General features: G+C 37.5%; 2 pseudogenes; both read left to right on the top strand.

Moving 5' to 3' along the window:
- The window catches only part of LOC103725541, a 10,501-nt pseudogene extending 7,039 nt beyond the window's left edge, over nt 1-3,462 (top strand).
- A 5,996-nt stretch (nt 3,463-9,458) lies between these two features.
- LOC103725539 lies at nt 9,459-10,408 on the top strand (annotated as a pseudogene).
- Nucleotides 10,409-13,010: the final 2,602 nt, after the last annotated feature.

The following is a 13,010-nucleotide window of genomic DNA, read 5'->3' as shown; positions in this document are numbered from 1 at the left end:
AAAGGCAGATGGGGAGGGAAGAAGCCCCAAGATTTCCCAGGGAGTGGATTGAGTAGCTGGGTTGTACTGGATGCAAAGGATCAGGGAGAGTAAAGGTAAGCCTCGGAGCCCTAGAAAGAGGCTGTCAGCCCCAGAAAGAGGCTGGCGGGGGTTGGAGGATCGGGGAAGTAGAGGGAGATGAGGGCAGGGCCAGGACCAGAAGCGGTGCTCCTGGAGCCCAAGAAAGGGACTGAGTTGCTCTGGGTGAGAAGGATCAGGAAGCAGTATTGGTTCCCCAGGTGTCTGGGGCCCGAAGACTAGGAATGGCACAGGGTCCAAGCTAGAGTATAGAACAGCGGGCGGGGGGGCAGGGTGGTGGTGGGTGGGGTGGAAGGGTGAATGAGGCTTAGGGAGTCCCGGCGTCGCGGAGAGCTGCGCTATAGACTTACCCCAAGAGGCCTGAGGATATATGTGCAGGCTAGGAGAGTTAGCTGGTGGTGCAGGCCCAGGGAAGCAGAGCGAAGTGAGGGCGGGGCCAGGACCAGAAGTGGTGCTCCTGGAGCCCAAGAAAGGGACTGGGTTGCTCTGGGTGCGAAGGGTCAGGAAGCAGTATTGGTTCCCCAGGTGTCTGGGGCCCCAAGACTAGGAGTGGCGCAGGGCTCAAACTAGGAGTATAGAACGGCGAGGTGGGGGGGATGGAAGGGTGAATGTGGCTTATGGAGTCCCTGCGCGGAGAGCTGCGCTATAGACTTACCCCAAGAGGCCTGAGGATAGTAGTGCCGCAGCTGGTGCTCTTAACCATTGAGCCATCTCTCCAGTTCCAAAGAATTTTTTTATATAAGGTATTATGTTCTTACTTGGGCATGGCCATAATGCAACAACCCATGCTGCAAAATGCATAATATTCACATTCTACTAGAGAGATGATTATGGTAAATCCACTTACCAAATATCTCAAAGATCTAGAAATTTGATATTCTCATCCTGTGATGTGTCCTCTAACACAATGAATGTTTGTTTTGGATATGTCAGGAGGAATTATTAACCTGTCCAGTTTATTTATCATCAACTAAATTCAGAACATTCTAAATCTAAAGTAACTCTAAAATCTCATTGCTATTAAGTGTTTATCTTGTAGCCTATATTCCCATTAAGGAAATTTTTTTACAATATGGACATACTCTGGACAAATGGCTTTTACTTAACCTTACAACCAAAAAGATAATATTATCTTAGCTTGTCTATAATGAAAATAAATCAACTAAGACTTGAATTCCTCTTTAAAAAATTATTTTTATTTTATGTGTGTGTTTTGTCTGTATGTATGTGAGCCTGTGCATGTAATATCAATGGAGGCCAGAAGAATGTATCAGATTCCCTGGAATTAGAGTTACAGACATTTTTAGACACTATGTGGGTGCTGGGCACTGAACCTGGGTCATCTGGAAGAGCAGCTAGTGTCCTTAACTGCTGAACTATCTCTCCTATCTTGAGCTCTTCTTATAACCTGAGCATGTAGCTCATGAATGTTCCTTGCCCTTGACCCACAAAAAATTTATTTCTGTGTGTGTGTTTGTGTGTGTGTGTGTGTGTGTGTGTGTGTGTGTGGTGTTTTGTACATCATGCAAGCACTACAAATCCTAGATATGTATGGAAGTGATGTTATCATTCCATTTGTATTGCAAACAAGAGGAATTAAATTTATATCATCTTCTTATGGTTGTGTATGTGCTGGTCTATGTCAGTAGGCCATAGAAAGGACAAAATCCTGATACGATAAGGATCCTGTCTCCTTTACTTACCAAATTCATGCTGAACATATCATTTTAATAGAAGAGAGAGAAAAGGAAGACCTTTGTTAAAGAGCACTGGTCTGTGAGAATTCAGAAGGTATGGGGGCCCTCTTGACTAAAATGGATGTTAGGAGTCAGGTTTTATTTGGAGATAGGTGCAATGAGGCATGGTATTAGTAATGCCACAACTTATTTTGTAAAATATATAAAGTTAATGTTCTACAGTTGCTGAAAGACCTAGAAATCTGGCATTCTCATCCAGTGATTCATCCCCCAACATAATGTTTTAATTTTTGGAATTTGAGAAGGGATTTTTACCTGATCCGTTTTTGGTTGCTTTGTTTGTTTTTATTTATTTATTTTTAACTGTCTCCTCACTGTCCTCAAAAATGCTGTGTGACCAAGGATGACCCTGAATTCTCATACTCTCCTCCCTAGCCCAAGCCTATATCACCTGGATTTCTCTTTGGATTTTAATATAATATGAAAATAAATACTTTAATACAAGGATGAATTAACTAGGAGAGCTGATGGTTTTAGACACAGCAGAATTCATTCAGTCCTTAAACACCGTTGTTTTTCTTTTGTTTCTGACTAGTGTTTTTACATTATACATCACCAGTAAATAAAGGAACAGGGGTAGTTTGTGTTTCTTGACTCCAAGATTTATTAGTTTCATAATAATATGAATGGTTATTTTCTGCATATCTTCTAGATGATTCCATGAAATTTCAACATGAAGAATGATTCCATTGGATTTCAACATGAAGAATGTCATGAAGTTACTCTATTCATCCTGAGGGGCCTCACAGACAATGCAGAACTGCAACCCATTCTCTTCTTCCTGTTTCTAGTGGTTTACCTTTTCACTCTAACGGGGAATTTAGGATTGATTGTAGTTGTCATTGGGGATTCCCGCCTCCACAATCCAATGTACTATTTTCTGAGTGTTTTATCATTTATAGATGCTTGCTTTTCTACCATTATTACCCCCAAGATGTTAATAGATCTTATGTCAAAGAAGAAAGTCATTTCATTCCTTGGATGCACAGCACAGATGTTTCTAGCCGTCAGTTGTGGGTCCACAGAATCTTTTCTCTTGGCAGCAATGGCTTATGACCGCTATGTAGCCATCTACAATCCACTGCTGTATGCAGTGAGCATGTCACCCAGAGTCTACGTGCCTCTTATCATCACGTCCTATGTTGGTGGAATTCTGAATGCTGCTATCCACACAGCGGCCACTTCTAGCCTATCTTTCTGTAGCTCCAGTGAAATCAAGCATTTTTTCTGTGACATTCCTCCTATACTGGCTATTTCTTGCTCTGACACAAAAGTGAATGAGCTTCTGCTCTTTGTCTTTGTGAGCTCCATTGAGATAGTCAGTATCTTGGTTGTCATAATCTCCTATGGCTTCATCCTCTTTGCCATTCTGAAGATGCACTCTGAAGGGAGAAGGAAAGCCTTCTCTACATGTGGTTCTCACCTCACTGGAGTATCCATCTATCATGGGACGATCCTGTTCATGTACATGAGACCAAGTTCCAGCTATGCCTTGGAGCATGACATGATAGTGTCAACATTTTATGCCATTGTGATTCCCATGCTGAATCCTCTCATCTACAGTTTGCGGAACAAAGATGTCAAAGGGGCAATGAGAAAACTTTTAGAAAAAATAATGCATACATAAAATGATTTCTTCAGTTTAAACCTTCAAATAAAATAAATTTCTTTTCAGTGTCTCCTTATCTCCAGTTCTGAAAAAGTACCTTGTTTATTTCAGTAGTGCTTTTCTGTTCTTGAACAGTTTAAAATGAGCATGGCAAATAGCTACTTAATATTTGCAAATAAAAAATGCATCCATCCACTATTTTTATCTTATTCATCTCATATAGTCATATACACACATACTCAGGTTTTCATGCCCATAGAAATACTTGTCATCAGTTCACCCTGTTTATAGTAACACATGCTGTACACTGGGTGACTTAAACAACAGAAATATATTTTCTTACAATTCCGGAAGCTAAAGTGCAAAATTGAGGTGTCTGTGGAAATGGAAAAGAAACTGAAAAGGTGTCATCTGCCTTCCAACAAAAAATTCCAGGATCCTATGGCTTCACTGCTTCACTCTAATGGAGTAATTCAACCTTTCTCAAACCAGACCATAAAATAGAAAAGGAGAAATTATTCTACATTCATTCTCCAAGGTCACTAGTACCTCAATGCTAAAACTAGACTGGTAACAATCCTGGACCCACAAAAAAGAAAGAAAGGAAGGAAGAAAGAGCAACAAAACCTTGTAACTATTCAACAAAAAACAAAACTACTACCAATTGATTTCTTTGATGAATACTGACACAAAATATCCTCATTTAAGCACTCTGCATATGTCTCAAACAAATTAGGTGAATATAATATAATATAGTTCCACATAAAGAAATGTAGAAATGTAATAGTAGTAGTTCATAAACAGACTATCCCCCAAGTCACATGACCATCTCAATAGATGAAGAAGAAACCTTTGAAAAACCAACATCTCTTCCAAATAAAGTTCATGAAGAACCTGGAAATTGAAATATCAACTCAACATAACAAAAGTTGTGTATAACAAATATATAACAAGTAGTAAGCCATCTAGAAAAATTCGCAGATTAGGAATCTTTCATATTAGGAATAAGAGAAAGATGTACATTTTCTTTGCTACAATAATTAATATTAAATATATCCAAAACATTGAATATAATCAATATTAAACATACTTAAAAACTTAGCTGGGCAACAAAGCAAGAATAATAGGAAGATAAATTTGAAATGAAGTAATCAAAAAACCTTTTTGTAGATGATATCTTATTTGTGGAAAATGATGACGACACCAGAAAACTTATGTCTGATAAAAAGTTTCAGCAAAGTAGAATGATTTAAATAAATATACAAAACTCAATCAATACATTTTCTATATACCAATACATACACGGTGAGAAAAGAATCAAGAAAACAATTTTTGAATGAAACTCCTTCTGTGAAATGCTAATACGGTGTCTAAACATTAATGCATACGTATTCCTGGGAACTGCTTGGCAAGAAACACAGTGCCAGACAGAAGAGACCTCCCTTTGAGTGGTTAGTGAAGGTGTTCCAGGAGACTCCCAAAATTACACAGGCTATTGCCAAACCTCTTGGTTTTCACCCAGAACTAGTAGATAAGATCCTACTGATGAAGACAGGACATGCTTCAGATAGAGGACTTGGAGCACTGGAGTGGGAACTAAACTGGAAGCATTCGAACCAAAGTTTAGCACTCATAATGGTACTTGAGAATATGCAAACTGTCAAGGGAGAAACACAATCAAGGGTCCAATCCAGCCCTAAACCCTAATAACCATAACAACTGGCATGGCGTCTCTATTGGTGCAGTAGTGTCATTGTTATCTTGGGGGCAAGGAACAGCTATCTTATTGGACTTAAAGTCCCCTCAATGGGAATGAACTCATGGGTGGCACTTTAAACTCAGCCAAGTACACATGGCAGGAGAGGATATAGATGATAGAGAAAATCCTAATTCTTTCATATCATTAGACAAACAAAAATTTTTACCACAAGGATCCTTGTATTCATAGACAAACATACCTTACACCACTCATCAAAGAAGCTTCTTTTGAAAAAGATGGAGGGTACTGAATAATCCCACAACTGGTCAGACACAGAGAACATACATCTGAGAGATGCCTAGTATTAGGTGACATATCTACAGTTGAACCTCTACACCCAAGACACGTGGAACATAGCAGAACAAGGGATAGAAAGAAAACTAATGCATCTGCTCTCACCAGTAAATCTTCCTTATACAACAGAGTGTAATGCACATAGAAGGCAACCTCTGACCAAGTTTTAAAGAATAAGAGATTGCAGAGTGTGTATTCTTCGATGGGACTCCTATAATTGAACTTCACCCACTCAATGCTCAAAGACCATTGCAGAAGAGGGGGCAGAATGTAAGAGCCAGGGCTGGTTCATGAACACAGGGAAGCCAATGCCTTCAGACCACTGGAACCTTGCATATGTGAACTTGTGGCAATGGTGGCATTGAGCACAGGACCCATGTCAATACAGTGATGAAAGGACCCAGAGAGGAGGAGAGAAGTGGATGGCAATCAGGCCCTAGACTGAGAACTATTGGAGACCCATTAATGGTGGATCTCTAGATGGGCTGACTTGACGCTGGTGAACAAATTTACACTGAAGGACATTTGGGTACAAATGCTTGACTGAATTAGAATACGTGAAGTCTGGTGGTGGGATGGGGGCATAAATGGGGAGGGGAATCCAAATACGATTAAGAACTGTCGTATGAAATTACACAGCTCCATAAGAAACTTTTTAAAAGAGAAAATATTCTGAATGACTTTAGTAGAGTGTTTGTCCCCTTCATTGATGCCTATGATTCATGGGCTAGGTGTGTGTGTGTGTGTGTGTGTGTGTGTGTGTGTGTGTGTGTGTCCCAGAGCTCTGCTGTGGTTTTATTTTTTTCTTAAAATTGACCTTCACTAAGTGCTCCCTTTTTCCTTCTTTGTCTTCCATCTCTGATACACTGTCTTCCGTAAGATTTACTCCGTTGGCGAAGTTTCCACTGAAGTTCTATTTGGATATTGAGTTTTCACTTCAAGCATTGTTTGAATTTGGGATTTTTCCAGCAATTCTAATTCTTTATTAAATTCTGTTTTTATGCCTTGGGTTGACTTACATTTCATTCAGCTTTGTCTTTTTCTCTTGGAATATATTCATACCTTCTTTGAATTATTTGAATACAGTTATAGTGCTCTGTAATTCTGTATGAAGGATCTTTCAGGTCATTCTTGTAGATGTTCATTACTATGGAATTAGCAATTTTGGGGGGTGACAGCATGTTGTCTTGATTTTCTCTGGTATTTTTATCTTCCCCTGGAGCTTGCACTTTTCGAGTAGTTTGATAATTGACTATTCCTTTCTTTTTATTCAAATCACCTGTCTTTTTCTCTGTTGACTTGTATGATGTTCATAAGAAGATCAATTTTTCAGGGTTGAGATGCTATTTTCTGTAGTGGAATTGGTACTGAGGGCAGGACTCTGTCCCATTGTCTATTAAGAGTCTACTGCATTCTGTGTGAGAAGACACTGAGGACTGGCACACTTCTTGCTGTTCACCCCTCTGCTGTCTTGCTGGGGCTCTCCACATCTGTTTTCCCTATCTTCAGTAAGCTCTAGTCAACTGCTGCTTGGGAGCAAGAAATTTTCTGAAAATGGTTGTGCAGTCAGAAATCCTGTGGGGCAGGTGGGTAGGACGTACCTGTCGGCACTTGGAAGTGAGATCATGGAGGAGAGGTTGGCTTATCAGGTGGGACAAAGCAGGTCTACTCTGAAATACTGGGACGAGAACTCCCCAAAGAACCAGGTGGGACTATGGAGTGTGAGAGGCAGCTATACCTCCAGTTTTTTTATACTATAAAATAAAATTTAAATCATAATTGCCTGAGAAAGTGAAGCAGATTGCCTAATGTTGCATTCTGATGAAATAGCTGACAGCATAAAATCAGACTGGATATCTAGACATCCCAGGGATGCATCAAAATATGTATTTATTAGCTTGTGAGTGCCCAGTTCATTTAGTGAAAGATGGAACCAGGTCCAATACAATGTATATATTATGCACTTCCTAAAAAGCATTATAAGACAGGTCATTGTGTATGAAAGGTTCATTTTAAAGTGAGCAAAATATACTAAATAATTAGTATAATAATTATAAAAATATGCAACTACATGTCCAAAAATGGGTTTTGCACAAAAAAAATGATTGATGAAAATTATTCAACAAAACTTGAAGAAGAGCAGAAAATCGCTTCCATTTACTCATTGACTTTTGCTATACTGTACTGTGTATATTGAGCACATTTCACTCAGGAAAGAATTACACTATTTAAATTAAAATTTCCTTTTTAAAAATATTTTATTATTTTTATTTTATGTGTATGAGTGTATTGTCTGCATGTAGGTAAATGCACCAATGTCATGCAACATCTGCAGAGGACAGAAGAGGCTGTTGGATCCCCTGGAACTGGAGTTATGGGCAGTAGTTGTTAGCTGCCACGTGAGTGCTGGGATTCCAACCCAGGTCTTCTGCAAGAACAACCACTGTTCTTAACCTCTGAGACATCCCTCCAGCCCCTCCCTCATGAAAAACTTTACTATTTCATCTTCCAGAATATCACTGATAAATGAAATAATAGATAATATTCTTATTATATATAATATATGTGATATATTCTCCTTTTCCATACTAGTTAAAGATGATATGATTTAACCATTGTACTATGCAAACAATACACTTAAAATGTAGATATTACTTTTCAATTGGAAATTCATTTTTAATAAACCAAATAAGAAGACATATTGAACATTCTACTTCTTTGTGGACTCTTAGGGAAAGCCAAGCCATTTGCTGAATTAGTCCTTGAGCTTTGATCCTTGAAATCATATCAGTAACATTTCTGGGAAATTAGTCCCTAAGGATGGCCACATGCTGTGAGATTCTCAACTCTTAGGTGATGGCAGTAAAATTCCCGTGCTGCTCTCCTTATATACACACTAGATCCCTGAGAAGCCTTTGAAACATATCTTCCTGGAGAACTTTCTATTTGGTCAAGACCTGAGCATGATTTCTAAAGTGATCTAATTTACCTCTGAATTTTAAAAATATAAATGTACAAACATAGGAAAATAACATTCTCAAGGAGGACACATTCTACAGTAATTTTCATACCTTTAACTGAATTGCCTATATTATTCAGGAGAGATATTGGGAGTTTGCAAAGTTTTCAGTGTATGGTAGTGGAAGCAGTGTTTTATTTCTTTTTTCTGCATTATTAAACATTGGCTCATTGTAATTATTACTGAAATTGGAGAGGTTATATCAACTAAAATGAAGCAAAAGCTTGGCAGAAAGAACATATAAGCACGTGGCATTTCTGGTTTATCTAAGTAATATAAAGATTTATATAATCAGAGTCAACAGAATGAGATTCTACATATAATTATTATGTTTTCAAAATATAATTTTAAATAAATATAACTTTGAATTGTTTGGAAGGGAAAAGATCCCGTCCCCATTAATGGTTATATGTCCCAATACAGCCTATTAAAATTTCGTAAATATAATGTTATTTGTAAATAGTTTTATTATGAACAGAAAATGATTCATAGAAGCTGCTTCCTAATCTCATTATAGGTGTAACAATTCATTAGATTTTGGTGAATAAATCTGAAATAGAATAGTGTTGTGATCATGCTCTCTGCAGTCAGACAGTCCACATGAATTTGAAGTGAGTTCAAAAGAGTTGTTTGACCTTTCTGGCTGCTTTCCCCATTTTACATGCTGTAAAGATATAAATTAAGCATGCTATTAAAGAAAATGATTTAGAATATCAGAGCTATTGAAAACGTGAAGTATGCTATCCTTCACCATAATGTATTCAATCGTCAGTTTATAACTCTGTTAATAGCAGTCAATTTTTCACAAACTTTTGTTGTAGAAGTAATATCAATATTGAGTCAACCGACAGCAATGAAGAAATACTACTATATGCATGTGGATAGAATCCTTTTTAAATTCATTCAAGCTAAACGTTGCCATTTATTTTCCAACAGTTCACTATGAACAAATGGAATTATACAAATGAACCTGACTTCATCCTGATGGGACTGACAGATTCCAAGGAGGTCCAGCTGGCCCTCTCTGTACTGTTTCTCCTGATATACCTGGTTACTGTGCTGGGGAACACAGGGATGATTCTCATCATTCGTCTAGATGCCCAGCTTCACACCCTGATGTTTTTCTTTCTCACTCACCTGTCATTCCTGGACCTCAGTTACTCAACTGTCATCACACCTAAAACCTTAGAGACCCTGCTGACTTCCAACAAGAACATTTCCTTCACTGGCTGTCTCATTCAGAAGTATGCATTTGTTCTTTTGGCTGCTGCTGAATGTTTCCTTCTGGCATGAATGGACTATGACTGCTATGTGGCTATCTGCAACCCTCTACAGTACCTGGTTATTATGTCCACAAGACTCTGCCATGTGCTCCTCACTGGGTCCTATATGCTTGGAGCTATGGATTCCACTGTTAATTTGCTTTGCATGAGAACCTTACATTTCTGTAGCTCCAACATCATCCCTCACTTTTTTTGTGACACATCAGCAATTTTAGCACTACCGTGCAGTGACACATATAACATTCAATTCATCATATTCATTTTTGCTGGATTCACTCTAGTGGTATCTCTAATCACAATATCCTCATCATATGTATCCATTCTCTCTACAATTTTGAAAATCAAGTCCACCTCAGGAAAGCAAAAAGCTTTTCCACCTGTGCCTCTCATCTCCTGGGAGTTATTGTCTTTTATGGCACAATGATGTTCACTTATTTAAAGCCAAATAAGTCCTACTCCTTAGGAAAGGATCAAGGAGCTTCTATTTTGTACACTATTGTGATCCCCATGCTGAACCCACTTATTTATAGTCTCAGAAATAAAGAAGTGAAAAGTGCTTTCATTAGAGTTGTGAAGAAAAGGGAGGGTTCTGGGCAGTTAGTTTGGTAATGGTGCTAAGTATTTAAACTCTTTTTCATGTATTTCTTATTGAGAATTTTCTAGTTGCGTCTTTAGTAAAACAATTGTTGCCTTGTTTTCCTGTGTATTTTGGACTTCCCTTACACAAACATAGCCATGGACATTATCAAGAATATGGCTTTAATTTTTTTGGTCATATTTGGAATACAAGAAACACATTAACACTCCATCTGAATGTATGTTTTTAGGGCAACTAATGTGAGTAATAATAACATATATTCATAATTTTAAAACTATATCAAACAGTATTTAATACTGAAATTTTAGTTTCTTACAATATGAAAAAAGTTCTAAAATTGTAAAATATGTGAAATTCCTTAATCATTCCTATATTATCCAATTTGTGTATTACTTAGCTAGTCAACTCTGCAGTCCTTAATGAATCACTAAAAGTTTAATCTTCATTTTTCTCACCTGTTGATGTTAAATAATAATTCCTGGTGCATGTTATCTGAGGATGGATGAAACACATTTAAGGCAATAATCACAATTGTTATCTACAATCATTAAAACTTACTTGCCAATGTTTAAATAAATAATGGCTTCTCTTGAGAAATAGTAATCATTGTTTTACAAATTATTTTCAGTTAACTCAGGAGCACACATTTAGCTGAAAAGGAACATGATCAGTATTCTTCAAATTAGGGTTTTGTAATGTACATTTTACTGGTGATTTTTCATGTGCTGTTTTAGTTCACAGAGAAGCTGGCTCTGGAAGTAGGGTCACCTCCCATTTCAGATCCAAGTATGTTTTTCTCAGCTTGTACCCATAGATCCTGTCTAGGGTTGGTTTGTCCCTCTAACTCTGTTACATGTAAGGATCAGAACAAAATTGTCCAGCAGAAAAACATGGTGCCCTTGTGAAACTCTAGAAGATAAGCCAGTCCCAGGAAAGGTTTCTCTTGTTTATTCCATGCTATAAAATTTCCTTAAGTGGGAAAGAGAAGCTGGAAATTCAGCATAGGAAGCTTCTCTGTGGAGAGAAAGCTCATTTGGAAACTCCTCAGCGACTACCTCAGCTTCCCCAGTCTGCTAGTTCTGGAAGTTGCAATCACCTAATTTGACCATGTTACCTTTATTTTTTGCCATCTGTTGTTTTAGTTGGAGGCCTCATGCCAGGAGAAACTATGCTTTTCCAGTGACTCTCTCTAATGGGATCAGCATCTGGATGCCTTACAGTGATTTGCCGATTCAATTTGTGCTAGATATTTTGAGTGCCATATTGATGATACTTTGCTATTTATCATCTATCATCTATCTATTTGTCTATCTTTCAAATATCATCTATCTATATCTATATATCTATCTAGCATCTATCTACCCATCCATTTGTCCATCTCTATCATCTACCACCTATTATCATTTATCTATCTTTCTGTATATCTATCATCTATCTATCATCTATCTATCATCTATCATCTATCTCTTGCTATTTATACTCTTATTTTGCTTTACCATACACTTAATAAACCCATTCAATACAAAAAGAAATGCTATGGTAGATCATTCTCTGGAATGTACAGCACAGATTTAAAGTAAATTATTAAAGTAAAATTAAGTTGTATGCCATTTGTATATGCTAATGTTAGTGACGATTTGAAAATGTTTTAATGAATAGAAACTCTGTGAAAATTGATGATGCTTATGCACATCTTCTTCTCAGTCAATAACTATGAATGTATGTCTGCATGTGACATATGGAAAAATTATAGCATTTCCTTTAGATTACTTTGCAGCTTTCTACATTAAGACCTTTATATTCACCGCTGCATGCTTTGACGTGAATGTGTTCTAAGTGTACGAGAAAATACTGTGCTTGGTTTGCATTGTTTTATAATTAATATATGGCAAGTCTTTCAAAATATGGGTACAGTAATGCCTCTCGTGTGCAGATGCACAATATATTTAAGAGTTATAACAAATACCTCTGCTCTACTGCTTAGCTGTGCTTTACCTCATTACATTAAGATTTTAAGGTTGTGAAAAGTTTTTTAAATGCAATAATTCAAAGACTGAAAATCCTTTGCTCTTGTCATTATCTAGTACAAAATAAATTACAAATAATTAAAAATACCTGAATATTTTGTTGCACATCTCAATTTTGATCAGAGTAGTAACATTTGTTTTTTGTAAAAATTTTATTGAATTTTTATGTATTTTATACACAGCATCTTAATCATCTTTATACCTGCTTCCCCACTGGCACACTCCCATAGCCCCCAGCCCCCACAGGATTTAATGCATTCTGCTATTTATGTTAAGGTCTATCAAGTCCAGTTAGTGTCCCCAGATTTCCCTCAGTGCAAGTTCATCCACTGTTATCTAGTCAGCCTATCAGGAGTTCCTCCCTTTAAGATCAGCTCTTCCTCATCCAGCAGTAAGTAGCTGCCAATTGCTCTTCGGCTCTCCTTGGCCATTTGTGTCTTTTGTGTTCATGGCCCTCTGTTGCATGAGGGAGCATCGTTGATCAGAGTTGAAAGATGCATAAGTTTTCTCTCTTCCGTTTGTTCTACCATGTTCTGTGAGCCTTAGGTGTAGAGGTTGCATTGTAGATGTGTCACAGGATTGGGCA

The sequence above is a fragment of the Nannospalax galili genome, unplaced genomic scaffold (genome assembly GCF_000622305.1).
Source record: "Nannospalax galili isolate Female #2095 unplaced genomic scaffold, S.galili_v1.0 scaffold2789, whole genome shotgun sequence".
Taxonomy (NCBI): Eukaryota; Metazoa; Chordata; class Mammalia; order Rodentia; family Spalacidae; genus Nannospalax; species Nannospalax galili.
Note: the sequence above shows the minus strand (reverse complement) of the source record. Positions and strands in the feature narration are given on the sequence as shown.